The following is a 26969-nucleotide window of genomic DNA, read 5'->3' as shown; positions in this document are numbered from 1 at the left end:
CGATTCTCAGCTGCAGAGCGGCCTCGGATTCCAAGGTAGGGGAGGGAGCTGAGGAGCGCCCTGGCTCCCCCTCGACGGCTTTTGGTTGGCTACGTGGGTCGGGGACGCCCTGCCCCATACGTCCCTTCGTATGTGTGGGCCGGTCTGGTGGGCAGACGCAGGCTCACTGGGTTCCCTCTGCACCGCAGCCCCACAGTGGCCTTCTGAGCCCCGCTCTTGCCGTCTCAATTCATCTGCCGTGTCTGCCTGCCCACTGCAGTTGTCCTCCTTCTCCTCTTCTCTAGCTGGCGTCTCCCCTCCTATGCCTCACGCTTCGGATCGCTGCACGGCAGAGGTCTCCTCAGCGGGTTCTGGCTGCTAGCGTCCGCCATTTTGCCTCCCGTGGACGCAGGGGTGTAGGAGACACATAAAATCTGGGGGGGACAGGGGACATCTTGGGGACTTTGCTTTATTTATTTATTTATTTATTTATTGTGTTTTAGTCAAAGTACTTGACTTTTCACAAAATTAGAATTAAAATTGCAGTATGTATTAAATTACAAATATCACTGTATAAAACAAGAAAAAAGAAGAAAAGAAAACAAGAAAATTAAAGGATGCAGCAGCAAAGAACATGTCTTTGTATGTTGCATTTCTGGATTTTTCATCTGACTATGAGCTCATGGTAAGAGAGAGGAAATAACAATTACTTCCACTGGGCCACAGCTAGGACTCCAGCTCATTAAGAGGAAGATCACCTGTAAGTGGACTCCTGCCAAATAAGTGAGTTGCAGCCTTTTCTACCAACTGCAAGTTCCAACTTTATTTGTGTGGGGCAAGGTGACGTGTGTGTCTCCTGGAAAGGAAGGATGGGGGTTTCAAAGAAAGAGGAAATCTTGTTTGTACCTCTGAGTAAGCCCAGTTATGGGAGTGGAGGGACCAGGTGTGTGATGTTGCTGCTTTGACTGTTGACGGGGTGGGGGGGGGTACAGCAAACAAGGAGGATGCGTGATCGCAAGCCCACCCCTTTATAAGCACTCCCCAGGTCCGCGGCCGGATGTGTCGGACCCGGGGGATGCCTAGTAGGTGGGATGTATGTGGACCCAGGGGGGTGGCCAGAGGGCAGGCCGCTATGTGGGCTGCGCCTCTAGCGCCCCTGCGAGGGCCGGGCCAGCCTCTCACTATGAGTCTGGTCCCTCTTATTCCATCTCATGCTGGCTTCAGAGCCTAGCCTTTCTTTGCCTTTGTTATTCTGAATGCAGAGCTGGACTCATGAGGGTCCTCTGCCCTGTTACATTATTCTTGCCCTGGTTTGGAGCCTGGCCCCTATAGCCATGATGGGGGGTGGGGCCTATTACTTTTGGTTGTACGTACCCTTTGAGGGTGGGCAGACACCTCCTGTTTTAGCCCACTAACAGCCTTGCTTTGCAACTTTATCACACATACCTGTCAGGTGGCATGTAACTCAATGCTACTAATGTTATCAGCCTCTGAAGTCTGGAATCCTTTGCCACATCAACTAGGCTACAGGCTTGTCACCTGAGACTTACCCATGTCTGAGTCGGCATTTGTCGCCATGTGGGGAAGACACACACAGAATGAGCAGGGCATCGTGCCCTTGTGGGTTTTTCACACTTCGTCCTCGGGGTGGGCACAATTCACTCTGCAGAGAAAGTGGCACACTCTGGGCAACATTCTCCCACTTTGACAATGGGACCCAAAGAGCAACATTGCCCATTTGAAATACCTCTGTTGACTTATTATTGGGCAATCCCCACTGATGGGTTTAAGCACCTGCTTAACGCGAGATGGCAATTAAGGGCATTTGCCCATGCACTCAAGAAGCACAGGACACCCTCTTACCAGCGACATGCCATGCTCACTCATTCTGATCACAAATTACCATTTATCTGGGGTCATGTGAAATGTATTTATTTATTTATTACATGTGTAGCATCACGCAAAACCCCCAAGCATCAAGGCGCAACGAAAACTGCATGGAGTGGACCACTTCCAATGGTGCACGTTTTCACTTTCTGCCACAAAATGGAAGATTTTAGCGTAAAAGGCAGGTGAAATCACATTGCTTTTCCACTTTGGAAGAGTGTAAATACCTTGCACAATAAGCGATTGCTGGCGGAATTGACAATATCTTCCTCTGGATTCTGCCCGCTTTTACCAGGTTTCATTTCCAAGCAGATCCCTGAGGAATCCCTTTACTTATTTCCAGCATGAGAATCCATGTTGGCAGTAAGGCCGAATTTGTCTGGTGGAGCGGGAAATACAGGGGGTCCTGGTGTGTCCACTCGGCTCCCGAACTCCACCAAGAAAATGCACGGAAATCTGGCCAATTAGAAAAAGCGACAGTAATAGTGTTTTCCACCACTTTTTCGGAACCAATTGACCTGGAAAATGCTGTGTTGCATCGGAAGCTGAATGCATTCACTCTGCCTATTATCCCACCGGAAGATTAAGGCAGGTGCTGAACAGAGGTGTTAACATATTCCTGTGCACAATCTGCATTTGGAGCATTAGCTAACTGAGCTACCTTACAAATGATATCTCCTCTGGGGCTTTACCGTCTTAACACCTTAACTGCCGTGGGTATTTCCCCCCAGTGCCAAGGCATTTTTTGGTGATTTCGGTAATCCCTTGTAACTTCATTGTTACATGAGATATCTCGGCCAAAGTTGGCCCCTTTTTTCCCACATGTATGCGGTCGTAACGCCACCCAGGAATCCTAGTTTGCTGTAGGGGGGTGAGAGAAAATTACCAAAAAGGAGAACATTTGGGTTTTTTTCAGAAAATGCTAATAAAATGTTGTACAAAGAAGCCTGTGGTGTTTTCCTTGTAAGAGCTAGGAACAAATGGTTTGCTGTGCTGGATTCACCATATTCCAGGCTTTCAAGAAAAGATTGAGTGGAAATGCTAATCAGCCATTTTGTGAGAGGGAGGCGATTTTGGCGTTTTTTGTCCAATAGGACATGCATGGACGGAATGGAAGAAAAGGGTAGGAAAGCTGAATGGGAAGCCAGAAAGGCATACATTTCTGAGGAGTAGACAATATTCCAAGTTTAGGAAGGGGTGATTTGCGCAGGTTAGGCAACAACTATGTAGGGAAAGATTCCATAGTTTGGGGGGAAATCGGGAAAATGACAGAAAAACAAATACAATCTACGCACATTTCACTCTGGTCACCCACCGAAACACGCAGCCAACAACACATGGCCTACCTTCCCGCGTTCCCACAGGTTTCCCGACGAAAACAGTACCTCACATGTGTGGGTGCACCTACCTGGGTGCAAAGGGAAAAGCCTAAAACACTGGTAACCCCAAGTCTTATCGCACAGCAGATTTTCTGAAACTTTGCTCATGTGGACATCCTACAGATTTGGGCCTAGTGTGTTGAAGCCACGAAGGAAAACAGGGAACCCCATGCATTTCGGAAAAGAAGACACCCATGGGAATCCACAGAGGTCTGACTTGCGTGAATCGCCCCATAATTTATGACCCACAATCCCTGACAAAGTCTGAAATTTGTTGGAAAAGACACAATTTTCACATTGTCTGGGATTGTGGGTAATAAATTCTGTGGCTAGTGGTCCCACCCACACCTACCCCACCCAAAACTACGTTTTAAGAAAAATAATCTTTTTTTTTGTTTGCCCCCCTTCCCTGGGGGCAGATGATCACCCATCTGCCCCAGGGTATTGGCCCCATGCTTTGGAGGCCAGGGGGGAGAGGGCAGCTTACATAGTAAGCAGCCCCTCCCCCCACTTCAAAAACAGATCCTTGCACGACACACCAAACACATATTCTGGGGGGATGAATGACATTACATCCCCCCATTCACAATTGTGGGGGGGATTTGTCCTCCCCATGTCCTACGCCCATGCGTGGACAGTTACTTGTCTGGCCGTTTGCTCGTCGATCTACGGTCTGATTTTCTTCTGGAATCGGACTGAGTGGCCAGCAAGTATTCCAACGCCTTAAGGTGAAGTTTGCAGTTAATTATGCCCGTTTTAACAGGATCTCATGCAGGATCATATAGGAGCTTCCCGGTATTGCGTCCTAATGCATGGCCGCTTAACCACGCCCCCTCCATTCCGGCTAACTTATGCGTTGCTCAGGCCTAACACAGTCAGAACCCAGTCTAGGTGTCCACCCACCAGACTGAACACATCCAACTGATTTCATCAGCACCACACCTATTGCTATAAAGCAGCTATCATCCAACAATCACACCAGTTGCACACATATCCGGTGCACACACGCACCATATCACACTCAACCTCTCTACTGACTTGAACTACGGGTCCCGAGGGCGTTCAACCTACCAGTGCTTTGAAGTCATACAAATGATACATAAGGCGCTATATAAATGCCAAGTAACATAACACAACATAACATAAATAATCAAAATGACTCAGGTAGTTGGCACAAAGGATAACTGTTTTAATTTCAATTATCTCAAACATGGAGTACAAAGGACATCAACAGACATCTCAGCGCAAATTCATTACAAAACAAAGCAGTCTTTTTTAACAAAAAATCGTTGTTGATGACGTTAACCTACGTATTACTAATGTCATCCTATGTGGCAAACTACAAAAACACTATTGAAGAAAGTGATTGGGTCTAAGGGAATATCTAAGTATACGTGCTATACTAGCATGGGACAGTGAGGGAAAGTAATTGGTTTCTTAACATCAGGTGGAGTAAATAAGCCCTCCCTTCAAAATGGCCACTATGAACGTCACTAAATACACAACGTCCTATTGGCTACACAAACTATAGGACCCTTAATTACATGGGGCCTCATTACATGGGGCTATTAGAACCATGGCTACGCCCTTACCGCATTCCGGGTCCAGGTTATCGGAATAGGGACTTGCCGGGTCAAATCAACCTTGGAGGACCCGGTAAGTCCCCATTCTGAGAACCATTACCCATTCCCATTCGAGTCCCCTTAGGGCTCAATGGGAATGGGGATGGAGCTAATAACAGGTCTGCTAATAGCAGGCCCGTTGTTAGCTCCCTGGTCCCTTAGCGGCTCCTGCTAAGGGCGCCTCGCAAGACGAGGCGCCCTTAGCGGAACCCGCTAAGGGACCTCGTAATGCGGCGGTAAGGGGTTAACAGCAACGGCACCCTTACCATTGCCGTTAACCCCTTACCGCCAACCTCGTAATGAGGCCCATGGTCCCTTACAATTGGTTGGCACGCTCTGCCGCGTTCGGCACAGTCAACCATTCAATCCTACTTGACCGCCTTCACTCCATAGAAATCCGTGGAACCACTCTCAAATGGATTGCATCCTTCCTCAACAACAGGAAACAAATAACCCAATGTCTACTTTTGCATCGGCCGCACGCCCTGTCAATACTGAAGTACGACAGGAAGCATTTCTATCAGCCCTCCTATTCAACCTCTATGTGTCCACCCTCCCTGGAATCATCCGCCCACACATTATCCTATGCTATAACTATGTGGATGATACACAAATCATCCTCAAACTCCTCAACTCAGACCTCAACTTCCAGCCCGACCTTACAGCTTGCCTCCTTGACATAGACCATTGGATGACTACAAACCACCTCCTCTTAAACCCCACTAAAACCAAAACCATGGTGGGTGGCAACACTGAGCTTCTCCCCTGCCCTCTACCCTGGCCCCATCCATGGGCCAAGCTCCAACCCCTTCCCCCACAGTAAAAAACCTTGGATGTACTCCAGACTCGGACCTATCCCTCTCTCGCCAAATCAACATCTCCAAATCTTGTCATTACCATCTCCAGATTCTCCGACACATTTTTCCCTACCTCTCATTTCCGAACAGAGTTGCCGCTGTTAAGTCCATTGTAATGTCAAGACTGGACTATGTTAACTACCTTTACCTCAGAGTCCGGGCATACCACTGTTCTAAATTACAAAGAGCACAAAACACTGCCACAAAATTACTACTAGCACTGGGCCCAAGAGACCACACCTCTCCAGCTCTCAGAAGCCTGCACTGGCTCCCAATTGGATGAAGGGCCTCTTTCAAGACTCTGTGCATCACTCACTGAGCAGTGCACAAAACTGGCCCTATATACCTGCAAAACAAGCTTAAACCATACCACCCTCACTGCACCCTAAGATCAAGCTCTGCACTCCTTCTGGTGATCCCAACCACCAACTCAGTCAGGATCGGAGGATCATCGTTCTCAGCCTTGGCCCCCTCTCTTTGGAACTCACTTCCCCCTTGTATCTGACACACCGATGACTATTTGTCATTCCTCAAACTACTAAACACATGGCTCTTCCCATAACTCCAATGATCACCCTAAAGATGTGCATGAAACTTCTGTAGTATAATTTATAGTGCTTTGAAGTATAGTGCTTTAAAGTATAGCGCTTCACTGAATGTGATAGCATTCTGCTGCCAGCAATAATGTGGCACGCACATATAGTCATTTTATGTTGCCAACAGAACAGATGAATATATGGCTGGTGGCATGCAAGGTATGGAATTTATATTGCAGCCAAAAAGCTCATTATAGAGCGTAAATGTGCATCCATTTTTTTTCCTTTTCTCTTCCTTGAAATGCCTCATACACAGGAGACTACATTAGCTATCTAATTGACTGACTTAATTAACAAATACGAATCACTAGTGCTAACTCATTAACATTATAATGTAATCTATATGTGAAAATGAGGTGGAAGTACATGTTTTGAAATGCGCTTTTAAACATGCATTTTTCTCTCTTATTTTCTCTGGCTGTGCTGAATACGAAAGATGGGAAGGCAGCAGGAAATCAAAAAAGAAACAATTATTATAGTATGAAGCTCCCATTGTTTGTAACACAGGGGTGTCAGCCTAATACACTTTCTGCTAATATGATTGGAGGGAAGTATATCTGCAGGTATGCTGCATAAGCAGCAGAGTTCTGCTGGGGGAAAGTCTGACAAAAAAGTTCAGATCGCTTTGGCTGAGCTGCCGAGACGGACGATCTGAGACTGGGCTGTGAGAACACTCGGCCCATTCTTCGGAGGTGAGCGAAGGGAGGTCGTGTGGGGGAGAGAACTACAGATAATTGGTAAATATCCAAAGTGAATTGAGGTTACTGTGTGATGTTGTACGAATGACCTTCTAAAAATATCAGGCAGGCAGAGAAGCAAAGGGGAATCCCCTATGTTTAATTGCCATTTTGTAATGTTGCAATGTGAATGTTGTTCTGTCGCTGTATTTTTTTCTCTTCTTTTTGTTACAGACAATGCGGTAAGACAAATGTACAAATGGTAAAATGTTTTCTTTGAAATGTAACTTTTATAATACAAATGATATATACGCAGATCGTGTAGAGTGTTTTTGTTTTGGTCATTTCTTGGTGCATTTAAAATAATACCTTATGAAATGGGGAAGATTTGTTTAGCTAATACATGTGTCATGTTTCCCATGCGGATGGAATAAATAGGCTTAGCAGTTATAAATAGTTGTATGCCTGTGTTCACCCAGGTCATGGTGTTTGGGTGGAATCTAATAAAAAATATAGATTACTGGGGGTCCATGAACCAGTAATGAGGCCTATGGAAGCATAGTTCACTGATGGATATAAGTCAGTGATGACAAGACAGGTTATTGATAATACTCTATGTGTGAAATTGTGGTGTCTCTGTATATATGTCCAAGGCTCTCTATAGATCACAAGAACATTATAAGAATAAGGAAAGTTTTGTGTATGTTGGGGCCATAAATAAAACAGAAAAATCATGCTCACCACTAAATTATCAACAATAATATATACTAATAAATTATCCCATATAATGGGCCTCATCACGACTTTGGCGGTAACCCTTAAAATCGGCGGCAACGCTATTAGCGCCGATTTTAAGGGTCCATCGGATCACAAGTCCAAATACCGCCGGTGCCATTACAGCCGGCGCAAGTACAGCGGCTGTACAAGTACCGGCCATAACAGCGCCAGGAACCATTTGCACTAAAACACCAGCAATCACAAGTTCGGCATAGGCGCTATTAGTGCCAGAAAAGCGGCGGATAATCCGCCGAAAATACCTCCAGCAAAAAGCTGGAGGTAACAGAACACAGGCCACAGCAATAAGGGCCTAGGTGGAAGCAATGGAAATCAGAGGTCTACAAATTGTAGTATAATTTATTGTGTTGTGGAGTACAGCGCCACTGCATGGGATCACATATTTGCTATAATGTGGCACACATATAGCCAGCCATATGTCGCAAGTGTAACATATGGGTATGCAAATGGAGACAGGTTACAGATTTAAAAGCATAATAGATTTTTTTTTCTCTTTCTCATTTGAAATGCCTCATTCACAGGAGACCACATTAGCTATCTAATTGACTAACTTAACTAACAAATACTAACACCAATGCTAACTAAATAACATTATAGTGTGGTCTCCATGAAGAAAAAGGAGGCAGGAAAGACATGTTCTGAGATGCAGTTTAAACGTGCATTTTTCTCTGATTTTCTCTGGCTGCGCTGAAATGTGAAGGACGGAAAGTCAACAGGAAATCAAACAGAAACAGTTATTACAGTATGAAGATCCCATTGTTTGTGAAACAGGGGTGGCAACCTAATACACTTTCTGTTAATATGATTGGCGGGAAGTATATCTGAAGACAGGCTACGTAAGCCTGGGGGATGTAACAGAGTTTTGCTGGACGAGCTCTGACAGAATTAAGTTCAGATGACATTTGCTGAGCTGCAGTGAAGAGATCGCCTTTACAAATGCTGTGGGGAATCGGGCTGCTGACCTTCAGAGACTGGGTATTTCTGGTCTCACTCGGCGCAGGCTTGAAAACTTTGTGTTTTCGCCGTGCCCTTCAAATTGCAAGCTTACAAGGGCAACCCTGGGTCATTCCTCGGAGGCAACCAGCCAAGGGAGTTTGTGTGTGGGAGAGCTACAGATAGCTGGTAATTTTCAAAAATAAATTGAGGGTGTGCCGCGTGGATGAAGTGTTTCTCAGGCAGGAAAGATAGCAATAGGGAATTCCTGTGTTTAACTGCCACGTTATAATGTTGCAATGCAAATGCTGTCCTATTGGTGTAACTTTTCTTTTTCTTGTTGCAAATGTAAAGTAAAATTCGTTGTATTATTGCATTTGTTTCTCTTCTATTTATTCAGGACTGTTTCACCAGAATGGTAATGTATTGTTTTGAAATGAAATTGTTATAACACTCAGTCTGTTTAAGGGTATTTTTGCTTCTGTTTTTCTTTGGTGCATCTAAAATAATATCCTGCAAGAAAGGGAAAGATGTTCAAATAATACATGTGCCAAGTTTCCTATACAGATGAAGCAATGTCATTAGCAATTATAAATAGCTGTGTGCGTGATTCCACTCAGTGTATGTGTGTGTGTTTTCTGAGTGGAATTTAATACAATAGTTCTTGCTGAGCGTACATGAATCAGCAAAAAGAGGCCTATGGAAACATAATCTCACTAATGTAAATAAATTAGTGATAATACCACAGGGGATTGAGAATGCTATATGTGAAAATTGTGGTATCTATGAATGCAGGTCCGAGGCCTCTAGTGATCACAAGAACAGTCTAAGCAAAAAGAAGGGGTTTTGTATATTGGGGCTACAAATAAAACAGAAAATTATGCTCACCAAAATAACGCCAACAAAATGTATACCATCAATTCATTCTGTATACTGAAATAAGGAATGGCCCCTGAAAGGAAATAAGGCCAACCCCAATCTAAAAGCAAGGAGTAGTCATTGCCAAATTACCATTATTTTTGGCGGTAAGAAAATACCACCAGGTCCCAAATCTACACAAAATACCCTACATTTTATGGTGCATTGCAGGCCGGGAAAGTGATAATAGAGCACCTACTGGGGGTGGCAAATGTGTCTCACACTGCCATCTGTACATTAAAGGGAACCCATTTCATAATAGCAGTGTGTCACTTAAAACGAATTTTAGAATGTCTCAAATGGAAGCCACATTCTCAGAGCTAGTGCAATATTTAGAGGCAAAGTTATATGCACATGGGACGTGGTCATCGAACAGTGCCACAGAAAGGCATGACCGCATTCATGGTGAAGTGCAGAAAGAAAAACTGGACAATATTTTTGCAGACGGCAGCATAATTCACGTCTGCCTCTGAGATTATTAAATGCAGCTGATAAACATGCAGAGAAAGATCTGGTTTATTTTGAATAGGTCCCTGCGAATGCAAGAAAATGATACCAAGCTGATTAACAGGTTAAAAGCTGACCTAGATGGGGCAAGTAAAAAGGAAGAAATGTTAAGAGCAGGAATAGAAGGATGTCAAAAAGACATGCAGTTAAAATGCAGAGATTTTGAGATTCAATTGTCCAAAAGCAAGAAACATTTTGAGGACAGTGAACAAGAATCGGTACACTTAAAAGCATTAGTGGATCACATTAGACAAGATAAAGATGAGATGGTTTCAGAAATGCAGGTTTTACAAAAAGAACATTTTGAAAAAGAAAGTGATCTCCAAAATGCAGAACAGGAAATTGTTAAAATGCTTCAAGAAAGAGACAAGAGAAACAAAGAATTCAATGAATGCCAAATGCAAATGTGTGACATGCAGGAGGTAATTAATAAAATGAGTGATGAAAACAACTATTTGCAAAACGAAGCAGACAGGCTCCTTAAGAAGTGTAAGGACTTGGACCAGCAAAAATGCATTTCCAGGCCACCGGATAGACGGCAGGGCACCACATTCAATGGAGTTGAGGTGAATTCTATCTCTACCCAAAGAGCTAGTGCCCCAGTGACTGGGCCAGTGACTGAACTTGGTTGCAGCGCCCTTGGGGGATTTGATACTCCCATTGGGGGCCGCAACCAATCCCATACACCTGGAACCAGGGTTGAGTCACCAAGTAGTGCAATCCAATGCATTGCAACAAGTAGCCCCATTAAGATAATGAAATCCATCAAAGCCCTGATCAAACCATTTAAAAAGGGATGAAAATGCTGCATAGAGGATCACTTAGAAGCGGTTCATGACATTTTTAAAGCCATCCAGATACCCAAGGAACAGTACAGGCAGTATTTTCATTTAACTTTAGATGCTCCCATGGCCAGTATCATAAGGGGATTGAATGAGCAGCAGAATATGAGATGGGCAGAGTTTGAAAAAGAGATTAGGCGTCATTTTTCTCCTTTCCAGTCATTGCAGGAGGCAAAGAAAGTTGCTTACACAATCACTGCTGGGTCTAATACATCCCCTCGCCAGTTTTTACATGACTTAAAAAGAGCATTTTCTCAATTTGATGTATCTTTTTACCCCAATTCTAATGAGTTTAAAACTGCCTACTTCTATGGGCTACAGAAAGACATCATATCCCAATTGGTCCATGAATTTGACCTTGACAAGTCCTTTGAATGGATTGTACACCAAAGCACAAAACTATATGAAGTACTCTATTGTCAGAGTAGAGAAAGCGATAAAATGAAAGACACTAGACCAAAATCTAAAGAACCCTCAGCAACAGTGATGGAAATCAGGTCAGCCAAAATGTCCCTTGAGTCTGCTTAAAGTCCAGGTAAAAATAATTTGGCACCTGAACAAAGGAGTAATCAACAAAGGTCATCACACCCTGCACCAATGTTTCAATCACATGATCCTAGTAATAGGGAGAGCTACATTAGCCCTAGGTACTATGGAGACAGACCCCGGGCAGGATATCGGCCTGATATGTCAGGTATGAATAATAATCAGAGACAAGGTCAGGATCAAAGAAATAATGGAGCCTACCAGACATTGGGGACACAAAGTAGACTTGATCCTGATACCATGATATATGGTAATCAGGACATACCCCGATATGTGGATCGGTTTACTAATAATGGGAACCAGCATAGGGGACAGTACCCACAAAATGAGAGATAGGACATGAGGCAGAGTATGAATTATGCTCCACGTCAGTACAATGATTCCCCACCAGGGGACTACAACCAAAGGATGGGTGCACCCTGATACCCTCCACATATGAATCAAGAGTTCAGGAACAACCCCAATAGAAATCATTCCCCTGTGAGGCACCAGAATAGATCCAATCAGGGGGAAAACAACCAATATCGATCTAGGCCACAGAGAGTGGATTCTAGAGAGATGGAAAGATTCCAGTGTCTCAAGGCCCAAGTGAAAATGTTAGCTGAGCAAATAGGGAAGCGCTGTACAGCACAAAAACAGTCATCAAAGGAGGGGGCAGAAAGCCATAGCAATGACCGGGTGGTTTCTGAAAAGTGACTAAGTACTTATGTTATGTCATGTTATATTATATGATTTGTATTGCGCACCTGGTACCCGAAGGATGATGGGCTCAGACTGACAAACACAAAACAGACCACAAATACAGCAGAATAGTTATCTAGACCCAGTCACCATTGTGGGGTTTAGGCAAAAAGCAGTGTTTTCAGTTTCTTTTTAAAGAGTACTGTTGAAGCCAGCGTTCTTAATGCCGTGGGAAGGGCATTCCATGCAATGGGTGCTGCAACTTCAAATGACCCCTACCTTGTTTTGATATTCTTATGCCTAGGTACACTGAGTGTATTAGAATTGTCAGATCTGAGAGACCTACCCTTATCCTTCACGACTATGGCCTCCTTCAGATATGATGGCATTTTACCAACAATGCATTATAATACTTGCAGCGCCAAAAAGACAGATTGGTCTGATGTAATTATGCATAATGTCTCTGGGATGCCTAATGATATAAAAGTGAAAGTACCAGTAAATGAACATAAGACAGAAATTGCAAATACATCTAAAAGAGAGGTACGGTTTAACCTAGAGCTAAATCAAACATTGGAGACTTGTACAAATGAAAAAGGAAAACCTGAAATTCCAAAAGAACAAAGAGACAGATTTAAGAAAGATGATTCATTCATGGGGAATATCAATGAGCAGGGAGTAAGTGGGGATGCTATAACTCTTTCCCTGGGCAATCAAAACAATGACCAAACAAATAAAAAAAAGGAATACACAAAAGGAGGGTATAGGTCAATCACCTGAAGAATTCTTTGAGCCACATATTTTTGAAGAAGTTAAAAGGACTAAAATAACCACAAATGCACAGAATTAGACAATGACAAATTGCCAAGTGATGTTGTTACACATGTTCAGTTGGAGGGTTGGAATGTGACCTCTAATGATACCTGGATGGATGGGCGAACGGTGGCCACACTCCAAAAAACCTCTGAACATGGGGAAATGAATAAAGTCTCTCACACAGAAATGGGCAAAAAGTAGGGGAAAATGTCTTTCCATTTATCAATGTGTTTAGCCAAAAGTGAAAAAGGCCTGAGAAAGGTGAGCCCTGAAATCAGTAAGAATTTGCACTTCTTGTGTCTGTTAGAGGAAGTTGAAGACAGGTATTATGCTCCCATCACTGTAGAAGAAAATGCAATACATTTGCAATAATTGACACTGGCGCACAGGCCACAATTATGTCTAAAGAATTGGTAAAGAGTATCAATGAAGGGAGATCCCCACAGAATCAGATCACAGTGAAGGAAAATCAAGGTCCAGTGCATAATTTTAATGGGGAGGAGGTGCCTATTATAGGTGTCACCGAGGTTGACATAAAGATAGGAAAACACAGAATGAAGCAAGAGGTATTGATCACATCTATTTGTGAAATTCCATTTCTGATGGGAACAGATTGCCTGAAAAGATTGTCCCCTCTCATAGATGGGGTGAATGGAGTACTGTGGTCCTTAACCAAAAAACCATTAAGACCTAAGAAACTAAAATCACAAAACAGCAATATAAATGAATGTCACACCGTTACCAAAACAAATGATGCATTGGAGGTATATCTCCAGAATAGCTGCATACCTAGCGTCACTATTATCTTAATGTGTCAAGACAAAATGCAGAGTGAAGATGAGAAACAATCTGTACAAATATACTTGGACCCAAGGAAAAAATGGCAAACTGCCATATATGAGCACATATTATGTTTTTGTTTAACAGAAAAAACATGCAAACAGAATACTGCTACTAAAACAAACACAGAAAAACACATCACCACTCTTTCTGAAATACACATGGAAGATGAGAAACCATGTGCTCACATTGGTATAAATGACTATTCTAAAACAACAAAAGCCATTTTAGCACTTGAACAGGAAAGGTGTTTCATTAATGAGAAATTGTTGCAAAAAATAATGGAGAGGGAGGCGATTCCGAAATTTAGAATTAAAAACCAATATGTCTCTGGTTTGGATAGTCCAGACTTTGAAAACCGAATTGCAGGCAGATGCATGCTGTAAATTAGTATTGGACAAAAACAATTCACCATAATGTTTGGATAGTGAGTGGGACACAAAATGACTTTTACATGGGCAATGATATAATGCACAGAATATGTATGGTGTTAGATTTCCTTAATCAAAAAATATGGTCACGCCTAGGTGGGCCGGCACCTGAATTTGAAGACAAAAGAAGGGCTTATCATTGCGCACAACTGGTCCCATATGCAATTGAATTACAGCTGAGAAAGGATACTATTATCCCTGCATTCACCAAACAGGTTACAATAACACTGAAATGCAAAAATGGACAGCAGATGGAAGACTCTGATGCATTTGTGTGCTTGAATGAATCCATAAGACAGCAAGGCCTGTATTATGAATGCATTCCATTGATAGATATTGGTGAAGGGTCTGTAAAAATTATGGTGAATAATAAAGGTTGTCAAGATATTCATTTAGAGGAAAACTCCTCATTAGGAATGGCTATACACAAATCACGTTATGCTGCAGATCTAAATAACATGGTGATTGGAAACATACCTGAAAAGTATGTAGATGCCAAAGGTGAGTTGCCAGAATACCTGAACTCTCAGCCCAAAGGAATATTTGAAATTCATTCTGCGTACCCTTATGATTCAAATGAGACAGTGTGCTGTCATCAAGAGGATTGCATAACATTTAAGATAAATGAAAATGAAACAGAAAATCAGCCCATTGAAGTGGAAGCTGATATGCCAAAATATTTAAAAGTGGCAGCTTTACAGAGAGACGCAGCCACACAGTTAGATTAAAGCACAGAGATTCCTCTACTGGAAGCCTTTCCAGAATTTTCAAAAATGATGGAGGAACAGATTTTATCAGCGGATGCATGCGACAGCGATGAGGATAGAAATGAATTGAGGAAGATATTTATGGAGTTTAAAGATGTATTTGCAAAAGATGCTTATGATTGTGGTCTAACTCATTTACATATGGCCACGCTACCGGAAGGGTGTAGTAGAAACCCAGTATTTGTGCGCCAGTATAGATTACCACTGGCATGTTTAGATTCATTGGCAGAGATAATTAAAAATGTGGAGTCTCGGGAATTATCAGGCCTATTCATAGCACACCCAACACGCCTGTTTTAGGTGTTTTAAAGCCAAATGGTCAATGGCGACTATGTGCAGATTTAAGAGAATTAAATAAAAGAGTGCCAGTATCCAGATGGCCACTGCCATTCATTGATCAAGGCCTAGCTCAGGTACATTGTTCAAAAGTGTTTACCACGTTAGATCTCACCTCTGGATATTGGTGCGTGCCATTGGCAGAGGAGATTCAGAATTTATTTTCATTTTCATTTGATAAGACTCAATACGCATGGGTTAGAGTTCCATTTGGGTATGTCAATAGTGGGAGTGAATTTGGAATATTTTTGAGAAAGGCCATGCCTGATCCAGCGGAAAGAGGTAGCATAGTTTATGTGGATGATGCACTGATAAAAAATGAGAGCTTGAAAAACCATTTTGATGAAATAAGACATGTTCTTGGACAATTGCAGAAAGCCTGCGCCAAAGTATCTTTACAGAAAGCACAATGGTGCAAGAAAAAAGTGAATTTTCTAGGCCATGAAGTGCATGAACCTGGACTACACCCACAAAAGAAGAAAATAGAGGCCATACAAAAACTAAAAGACCCTAAAAATGTGAAAGGGGTAAAAAGTGTATTATGAATGACAGGCTATAACAGGAAATTCATTGAAAATTAGGCTGAAATTACTCAACCATTGACTAAACTGCTAAAGCTGAATACACCCTGGAAATGGGAAAAAGAGCAGTCTGAGGCAGTGCTAAATTAAAGGAATGTCTTGCAAAGGCGCCATGTTTAGCATACCCCATAAAGGATAGGGATTTCTTTATAGAAATAGGTTTCTCTGAACATTGTGTGTCAGCAGTGTTATCACAAAAACATGATTTGAATCACAAAACCATTGCCTATACAAGCAAGGCATTTTCCCAAGTAGAAATTAAATTCAGTGAATATGAAAAGGCCCCTTTGACCACTGTGTGGGCGCTACAGCATTTCCGCCCCATTGTTCAGGGAGAAAAGGTGATTATTGAGACAAATCATCAACCCTTGCAGTTTTTAGAGAGTAAAAGAATTAGGTCAGGTAATCTAGCACAGTCCAGAATCACTTCATGGACGCTGGCATTGCAGGGTTTTCCTGTAGAAGTGAGATATGGCCAAAATAAAAAGAGCCCAGTTGCTCAAGGTTTAGCAGATCTACATGACTGTGCAGCTGAACATGTATCAAACGAAGTAGAAGTGGAATCTAGTTTACAGGAATTGGGGCAATCACCACACAAAGCTTTTGATGAAAAGACATGCAAGGATTTACCAACTGTATATGTTGACGGTTGTGGTTTTCACATTGAAAATGACAGTGATAAACAATTAGTATCAGGGATAGGGAATGTCTGGTTGAAATGCGAAGGCATCCCCAGTATAGGGACGAGGATTGGGGCTAGGAGCAGTCAAGTAGTGGAATTGTCAGCCATTTATAAAGAAATTGCTACTGCAGTTGATAATAAATTTAATGAGATTGTCCTGGTGACTGATTCTGATTATGCACGAAGTAGCTTTGTGGAATATTTACCTGGGTGGAAAGCGAGAGGCATGATTACATACAACAAAAAGCCACTTAAACATGGAAAAATGATACAAGCCATAGACAAATTGGTGTCAGAGAATGATTTAACAAAATACTGGAGAACAATTTGTGGACATTTAAAGACTCCAGGAGAGGATAAGGAGAGGAATGATAAGGCAGATCACCTGGCTAGAATTGGGGCTGTGATAGGAGAATTGCTACCTATTGAACATTTACTTGGTGAAATACAAATTGATGCAGTAACACGCTCTAAAACGCCAAAGAATGTAGAGCAACCAGTGGTACAGTGGAGTTATGATACACCAGATCAAGATCTGATTAAGGCACAAAAGGATGATCCAATTTTGGGAATATATTATAATCATTTGACAGACCCTGAACAAAACTCTTTAACAGAAAATGATTGTATGGGAAAAGAAGAGTTAAGAGTACTATTAAATAATAAAAAACAAATTAGACTACAGGATGGACTCATGATTAGAGAGTTCATAACAGGACAAATACAGTGGGTGGTACCCCTTTCATTCAGAGGGCTAATGCTACACCATGCACATGATGCAATAACTGCAGGACACAGAGGTTCACAAAAAACAATGGAGATACTGAAGGATTATGCATACTGGCCACATATGTCTCAAGATGTGGAATTATACACTAGAGGATGTCTAGTATGTGCCCAATTGAAACCTGCTTCACCTATGCATAGAGCCCCATTAATGAAAAGAGGCTTAACTCTTCCATGTTCAGATTTGCAAATAGACTATGTAGGGCCTGTAAAGAGGTTGAGCAGGGGGAACAAATATATTTTGAGTGTGGCCTGTTTGATGTCAAAATGGATAGAGTGTATTCCTGCACCAGATTGTAGTGCACAAAGAGCAGCTACATTACTGGTGAATCATGTATTTTCAAGGTTTGGGTTACCACAAAGAATAGAATCAGACAGAGGAAGTCATTTCACAAGCGCTTTAATGAGTAAGGTATGGCAAATACTGGGAGTGAAAAGGAAATTACACATTGCATATAGAGCTGCTTCTTCTGGGGAAGTTGAACACTGTAATAGGCCCGTTGTGGACATATTAAAGAAGTTTGTAGCAGAAGCAGGTTCCAGCTGGGATTTAGGTTTCCCTTTGGTTTTGATGGCAATCAGATCAACTCCTGCCAAAGAAACATGTATTAGCCCCCATGAGGTTTTGACAGGTAGGAAGATGTTGTTACCACAACACCTGCTATACAGAACACATGAGCAGTTACTTGTAAGTGCATCTACAGTTCATGAATACATGGATGAGCTGAGGAAGCATTTACAACATGCATTTGCTTTTGTGCAGCGAAATCTAGAAAGAGCTGCTGAAAGTGCAAAGTCATATTATGATAAAAAAAACATCAGTGAAAGAGTATTGTGTGGGGGATAAGGTGTACAAATTTCATTTTGGAAAAAGTAAACAGAAAAATTCCAAATTTCTGGCAGCCTGGCAGGGGCCATTTTGAATTATTGATAAGATATCTCCCGTAGTGTACAAAACTTTGAAAACTGAAGGTGAAACAGCAACAGAACAGTTGCCATAGCACCCCAAACATGAGGTAAGGAGACTTGAATGTGTAGAAACAGAAAGAGTCCCTTATATACATTAAAAAAATAATAATAAATGAGGTTAGTCATAGAGCAGTGACTGGGAAATAAAAATAGATGTGATTGATTATTGTGATGGAACACAAATACTGTGACATATATATATGTATACATAAAAAAATAAAATAAATAAGAAGTGGGGGCTGAAAATAATGGAGTTATTTTACAAAATTAAAAGGTGTTAAATGTTGAATGCTGTTTTATATATGTTTGTTTTCTCTCTAACGTGCTTAATTTCAGGCGATAGGAAAAGGGCAAAATGTTTTGTAAAGCATGTTTTATTTTTGGCAAAAGGGTGAAGTTAGTATTGTGCAATGTACTTAATTTGTTTCTTTTATATTTGATTTTAGAATACTAACGTATTTTGGGTCGGAGGTCACAGGATCGAAGGACGCAGGAGACGATGGATTCCTGGAGTCCCCTGCATGAAGATCAAATGATGCCTGCCTCCGGATGGAGGTGAAGACAAAATAACCAGGATGCCAAAAGAGATGACTTCTATAAAAAAAAGAATCCAAGAGTGCCAGGATCGAAGAGTGCACCAAATGAACCAAGTGATGTGACGTTGCTGGTCGGGACATATCAAAGGCAGACAAGTGTCCTGGAGTATGGAGTTCCACATATTTATTATTTTAATTAATTATTTTAATCTGTTATGTTAATTCGTTATTGTAATTATTTATTTTATTTTATTGTTTTATGATTGACTTCAATTATAAAAGCAACACATTGGACGATGGACACTTACGTTGGGAAGAAATATGTAAAATATTTTATAAGAACTGATGGACTCAGAGATGAATGTTGATATTACGATGGTTGAACAGTGATTTTTCATTTTTCATTTTTCATATGTGAATATTCATTTTGTTGAATTGCTATGATTTAAAAGAAGAAAAGGAGTAAGTTGGGTTTCTTCCAATTGTGGCTTGGCCCTTGGCTAAATTATCAGAAAAAGGAGGGTATTGTTGGGTATTTTGTATAGATTTGGGGCCTAGCGGTATTTTCTTACCGCCAAAATGAAAATAATTCAGTAATAATCACTCTTTGCATTCAGATTAGATTCGGTATATAGTAATACAGTATACATACATTATTTCAGCACACTGATACATTTAGTGGTATACATTATGTTGGTATGCGTTATTGGTGGTATTTCTGGTGAGCATAATTCCTTTGTTTTATATGTGGCCCCAATATCCAGAACCCCTTATTTTTGTTTAGTTTGTTCGTGTGATCACTAGAGAGGCCTCAGGCTTACATTTCAGGAACACCACATTTTCAATTGGAGTACCACTATGGGTTGTCCTCGCTGTCTTATCTACGGCAGCGAGCTAACATGCGGTATTTATCACCAACTTATCTACATCGGTGAACTATGTCCAGGGCCTCTCTTTCTGCTGACTCATGTACCTCCAGCAGCAGTCTATTTCATTATATTATTATTATATTCCGTTCAGAAACATACACTTATATACTAAATGGAATCATGCACACAGCTACCGCTAAGTCTTATTTTTAGCTAACTTAAAAATGACAATTGCACTGTCTAAACCTCTCCCCACATCATCAGCGCTGTAATGGTAAATGCACAAAGGAAAGAGAAAATAAAACACACTACCCGTCTGCTTTCAGATATTTTTGTGTATTATAAAAATTGCATTTAACACGATCTTACTCTTTTTACAGAGATAAATGAAATAGCACAGTCAACATTATCTGTAACAAAATGAGAAGAGGGCGAGGAGAAAAGTCGCAACATTAAACCTGTTGATAAGACACTGGAATTCTTTCTTCTACACTGACTGAATAGTTTTGCATTCACGCACACTGCCCCCATACTTTGCAATGTATAATTACCTAATCTGTTCAGCATGTGAAATTCTTCGTCTGGTCGCCTTCTGGATGTGGCAATTCCTTCTTCAAACACCCCCAGTGAGAACATGCATCTGCTGTTACTCAAACCAGGGATTATTGTCTGGGATTCCAGTCTCTGCAGCAGTGCAGCTGGGATCTGCTTTTTCAATCAGGAACTCATCCACCAGCCAGGTCTTCCTCCCAGCTGTGTGAAAAGACTTCTGCCTCTCTACTTCCCCCAGATTCTACAGGAAAACTTGGTTACAGCCTCTAATATGATGCTTGTCCAATAAATCCTCTATGTCGTATCGTCCTCCTGCACACAATAGAAATCTTTTACAGTAAGCAACTGTAACAAAACTGATTTCCTGCTATTCGAGTCTTTGCTTCCTGCAAATAATGTGGACAGAGCTGCACAGAGCAGCAAAAAGAAAAAAAAAAATCTGGATGCGCGTTTAAAATGACTTTCAGAGCCTGTCTTTTCCATCCATTTTGCACTGGAGAACACATTATTTTATTAATGAGTTAGCATGTTAGTTTTTTGTTGATGAGGTTAGTTCATTAATCCTCAAATGTGTCTCCTGCAAGAGAGGAATTTCAGGTAAAAAAAATATGCTTTTAACTGTGAAAAAAAATGATTTGCATTTTATATGTAGAAATCGTTTTTGACTGCATAGCCTGTTTTCATTTACATGTCCATGTTACACTGGCAACACATGCCTTGCTGTACCACCTTATAGCAATGCACCAAACCCATGCAGTGGTGCTGCACTTCAAAAAACATGCTATACATTGATCCTGTGCAGTGGTGCTGTGCTCTGTGCTCCCAAAACACGGTAAACAATCCTACAGTATGCAGTATAATTTATTGTGTTTTGGAGTACAGCGCCACTGCATGGGATCACATTTCTGCTATAATGTGGCACACATATAGCCAGCCATATGTCGCCAGTGTAACATATGGGTATGCAAATGGAGACAGGTTACAGATTTAAAAGCATAATAGAATTTTTTTTTTCTCTTTTTTATTTGAAATGCCTCATTCACAGGAGACCACATTAGCTATCCAATTGACTAACTTTATTAACAAATACTAACACCAATGCTAACTAAATAACATTATAATGTGCTCTCCATGTAGAAAAAGGAGGCAGGAAAGACATGTTCTGAGATTCAGTTTAAACATGCATTTTTCTTTTTCTCTGATTTTCTCTGGCTGCGCTGAAATGTGAAGGATGGAAAGTCAACAGGAAATCAAACAGAAACAGTTATTACAGTATGAAGATCCCATTGTTTGTGAAACAGGGGTGGTAACCTAATACACTTTCTGTTCATATGATTGGAGGGAAGTATATCTGAAGACAGGCTACGTAAGCGTGGGGGATGTAACAGAGTTTTGCTGGACGAGCTCTGACAGAATTAAGTTCAGATGACATTTGCTGAGCTACGGTGAAGAGAACGCCTTTACAAATGCTGTGGGGAATCGAGCTGCTCACCTTCAGAGACTGGGTATTTCTGGTCTCACTTGGCGCAGGCTTGAAAACTGTGTTTTTTGCCGTGCCCTTCAAATTGCAAGCTTACGAGGGCAAACGTGGGTCATTCCTCGGAGGCAACCAGCCAAGGGAGTTTGCATGTGGGTGAGCTACAAATAGCTGGTAATTATCAAAAGTAAATTGAGGGTGTGCCTCATGGATGAAGTGTTTCTCAGGCAGGAAAGATAGCAATAGGGAATTCCTGTGTTTAACTGCCACGTTATAATGTTGCAATGCAAATGCTGTGCTATTGATGTAACTTTTCTTTTTCTTGTTGCAAATGTAAAGTGAAATTCATTGTATTATTGAATTCGTTTCTTTTCTGTTTATTTCAGAAAGGACTGTTTCACCAGAATGGTAATGTATTGTTTTGAAATGAAATTGTTATAACACTCAGTCTGTGTAAGGGTGTTTTTGCTTCTGTTTTTCTTTGGTGCATCTAAAATAATATCCTGCAAGAAAGGGAAAGATGTTCAAATAATACATGTGCCAAGTTTCCTATACGGATGAAGCAATGTCATTAGCAATTATAAATAGCTGTTTGCGTGATTCCACTCAGTGTATGTGTGTGTGTTTTCTGAGTGGAATATAATACAAGAGTTCTTGCTGAGCGTGCATGAATCGGCAAAAAGAGGCCTATGGAAACACAATTTCATAAATGTAAATAAATTAGTGATAATACTACAGGGGATTGAGAATGCTATATGTGAAAATTGTGGTATCTATGAATGCAGGTCCGGGGCCTCTAGTGATCACACGAACATTCTAAGCAAAAAGAAGGGGTTTTGTATATTGGGGCTGCAAATAAAACAGAAAATTATGCTCACCAAAATGCCACCAACAAAATGTATGACATCAATTCATTCTGTATACTGAAATAAGGAATGGCCCCTGAAAGAAAATAAGGCCAAACCCAATCTAAATGCAAAGAGTAGTCATTGCCAAATTACCATGATTTTTGGCGGTAGGAAAATACCACTAGGTCCCACATCTACACAAAATACCCTACAAAAGGAGCCACCCATGCACAACACACCCTCCCCAACACCATCACACCAGCAGGAGCAGGGAGGAGACAGCAATAAGGGCCCAGGTGGAACCAATGGAAATCAGAGGCCTACAAAGGAGCCACCCATGCACAACACACCCTCCCCAACACAATTGCACCAGCAGGAGCAGAAAGGAGACAGCAATAAGGGCCCAGGTGGAACCAATGGAAATCAGAGGCCTACAAAGGAGCCACCCATGCACAATACACCCTCCCCAACACCATTACACCAGCAGGAGCAGGGAGGAGACAGCAATAAGGGCCCAGGTGGAACCAATGGAAATCAGAGGCCTACAAAGGAGCCACCCATGCACAACACACCCTCCCCAACACCATGCTGCCATTTGGAGCCGGGAGCCTTGATGTTGACTTCTACCTGCTGCACCTGGAGCTACAGAGGCCAGCCAACCAGGCCAGGGCCCTGGGAGTGCAGGGGGCAGTGGGGATGAGGAGAAGGAGGAGGAGAGCAGCACCAGCAAGGCGGCCAGCCATCCCCAGGGTCAGGCCAACACCCTGGGCCCTGACTGATGGTCAGTTGGTGACAGAATATCGGCTGGACTTGGCAACCATCACCCAGTTGCTGGACACAATCCAGGGTGACATTGGCAGCCGCCTAGCCACCAGCACGGCAGTACCTCCCCTAGTGAAGCTTGTGTCTGTGCTTCAATTTCTTGGGACTGGCAGCTACCAACATACTGTTGCCATGATGCATGGAATGGCCCAGTCCACATTCAGTGCCATGCTGGTACAGGTGTTTGATGCACTGTTGAATCATGTGCACGAACACATTGCATTGCCAGCCACACAGGCACAGGTGCACCAGCTGAAGGGTCAATTCTATGCCATTGCCCAAGTCCATAATGTAATAGCAGCCCTGGACTGCGCACATGTGGCACTCGTACCACCCCAGGCACATGAGGCTGCCTACAGAAACCGGAAACAGTACCATTCCCTCAACGTGCAGATGACATGTGGTCCTGACCTCAACTTCAGCCACTGCTGTGCCCGCTACCCAGGATCCACCCACGACTCCATGGTCCTGCGCAACAGTACCCTGCTGGCGTACATGGAAAGGCACCAAGGCCAAAACACATGGCTACTGGGTGAGTACAAATGTATACCATAAAGCATGTCAATCCACAACTGATGGTGCCTGTCACAGAATCCATTATTCCCAATAGGCAGCAGCATTACTGCAGCATTCACATTCAAGCACCTTGCACGATAAACCTTGGACATGTCCAACACAGCAGAACACACCCATGCAGGATGTGAGACATGTGGCGGCACAGTGACATATGGAAGGCCCACCACAATAAAGCCTCCTGTGTGAGTAGCACCATGGCTCCCAACACTGGTACAGTACAGAAATCCCACCCTGGCCATCCGACCGTACTGAAATTTCAAACCATAGGCTGGCACATCCACAAATGCACCACACATAAGTAGGCTAAGTAATGACAATGTACATCCCATGAACACTGTCCCCAGAATGGCCAGGGAAATGCATGTAGAACAGTACAGAACAGTGACAACCAGCAAATGCAACTGTAGCCAAATGGATTTGCAATGACACATGAGGCAGCCACTTCTGTCATGCAGAAGTAGATGGAAGGGCCCACTTATCCAGCGACAAGTGAATGAGTACTGTTACATCCAGAAACATAGGCATACCAAGTGGAGAGTACCCCATTGATTCAATCATGCCCGTAGGACAGCACACTCCACAATGTTATAGGCCAAATGACAAATATGGCAAAATCACACTGATGACAGAGCTCTACACCCACTGGACTTACCTTGTCCCCATGCCGGCTTTCTCTCCCCTGCAGGTGATTCTGGATGTCCCCAGTACACGTGGCTCATGACCCTTGTGCGTCATCCAGACACGGCGGCGGAGCGGGCATACAACCTTGCCCATGCCCTTACACGGATCTGCGTGGAGAGAGCATTTGGACTGCTGAAGGCACGCTTCCGGTGCCTCGACCGCAGGGGAGGGGCAATAATTTATGCAGCAGAAAAAGTTGGCAAAATTGTACTGACATGTGCCATGCTGCACAACATCTGCTGTTGCAGAAATGTGCCACTGTCCCCTGATGCTCATGTGCAGCCACCTGAGGATGGTAGTGAGGGCGATGAAGTGCCAGAAGGTGTTGCACATGAACAAAGGATTGGGCTGAGGGGGGGGAGGTTGGCCAGACAGGGATTGATTGATGGATTCTTTTAGAAATGGGTAATGGGTAAATTGGAAATATGTCACTTCAACATTAAATTGCATTTGTAACAATCACTACTGTCCCTGCACTGTCATTTTTCTAACATGATTTATTTTCAGTCCAACCAAACCCCCTCCCCCCAGTGAACACCCAGCACACAATCCCCCCTCCCCCAGTAAACACCCAGCACACAATCCCCCCTCCCCCCAGTAAACACCCAGCACACAATCCCCCCTCCCCCAGTAAACACCCAGCACACAATCCCCCCTCCCCAGTAAACACCCAGCACACAATCCCCCCTCCCCCAGTAAACACCCAGCACTTAATCCCCCCTGCCCCCAGTGAACTACCCCCAACTGTGCATATAGGCACATGTGTCTTATCAGGGCACCAACAACGATGCCATGTACTACTAGGATGGCAGTGGGCGCTTTCCTTTTTCCGGGCCCCTCTGGTGTGCGTGCCCTTAGGTGGCGCATAGACCGGCGCCTAGGAGATGGCTCGAGGGAACCCACTGTGGGTGTGGTCGATGTCGAACGGACTGAAGCGGTGGCCAGCATGTGCTGTCGCATGAGGTTGTTTCTCTCCCTTGTTTGCTCCGCAAGTGCTGAGACTGCCTCCGTCAACTCTCTCACTCATTGCCCAAAGCCTGTCAGGGCAGCGGTACGTTGTTTAATGACTCTGCATACGCACCCATTGTCCCATGCTATGTATTTGCATCCATGCCGTATTGATGCACTGGCAGCCTTGATGTGACGACTCTGCACCTTGGCCATTGATTCCACCCTGGCCTGTTTGGCCTCAATAATGTCGAGTCGGCCCATGACTGCAGCCCCTGTGACGAAGGGCACCCCTGGTGAGTCATGTGCTGGCCTGCGACTTGTGCGCTGTCGGGTGAGGGGCTGCATGGGGACATTGGGCCAGCTTGGATTGGGCTGCCAGGCTCTGAGTGCCAGTCCTCTGGGCTTCCATATGATGGCGTATCAACGTCTGGCTGTGGTGTGCGGACACGACGCACAGGCAGATGTGGGCTTTGTGCAAGCTGTGTGCTTGGCCTTGAGCTCCCCTGGGGTGTGACCATCCCTTCGGCGTCACTGCTTCTGGGAGAGTGCTGTCCTCCTGCCTCCTGGCTCTGATCCACTGCTCTGTCCCTCAGCATGGGGGCTGTGACTGGTGGCTTCCCTGTGGCCATGTGGGTGCTGCTGCTGTCTGGTAGGGCTGCGTTGGAATGTAGTGGGAGTTGGCCTGGTTCGTCACCCTTCCGTCCAGCCTCTTTGTGGGGTGGTGGTGCTGGTGGAAGGGCGGTGCAGTGGCTGTTGTGATGGTGTGGCCTCCTCCCTGTCATCTTCATCCCATTGGGATCAACGTGTTCCTGTGGAGTAAATAGGGTGTGGTTTGAGTTAGGTACTACATATATTTGTGTGATGCAGTTCATGCCAACAAGTGGGATTGAAGACAGTATCATGCACGCATTCTCCTTGCATTATGTTCTGTCGCCATGTGGTGCTTGTTGTGAGTGGGTATGGAGGTAGACTGCATGGGAATGTCAGAGTGATAAGATTGCATGCGTGGTTGGGGTGCACTGCGCTCAGGTTTTTGGAGGTGTATTCATGAGCACTTCGACTCAACGTAGCTGTCCTCTGGCTATGGAAATCTATCTCCTGCCCCTGTCATTCATGCACTGCACGTGCAGGGTCGTCTTGGCAGCACTACGGTTCAATGGATGTAGGCCTCACTTATGGGTGTATGCTGTTCCTCACACACATTTCCTCCCATTCATTCACTTGGGTTCT

Source organism: Ambystoma mexicanum, chromosome 3q, assembly GCF_040938575.1.
Source record: "Ambystoma mexicanum isolate Mex_15411 chromosome 3q, UKY_AmexF1_1, whole genome shotgun sequence".
In the NCBI taxonomy this organism is placed as follows: domain Eukaryota; kingdom Metazoa; phylum Chordata; class Amphibia; order Caudata; family Ambystomatidae; genus Ambystoma; species Ambystoma mexicanum.
This window is presented reverse-complemented; position numbering follows the sequence as displayed.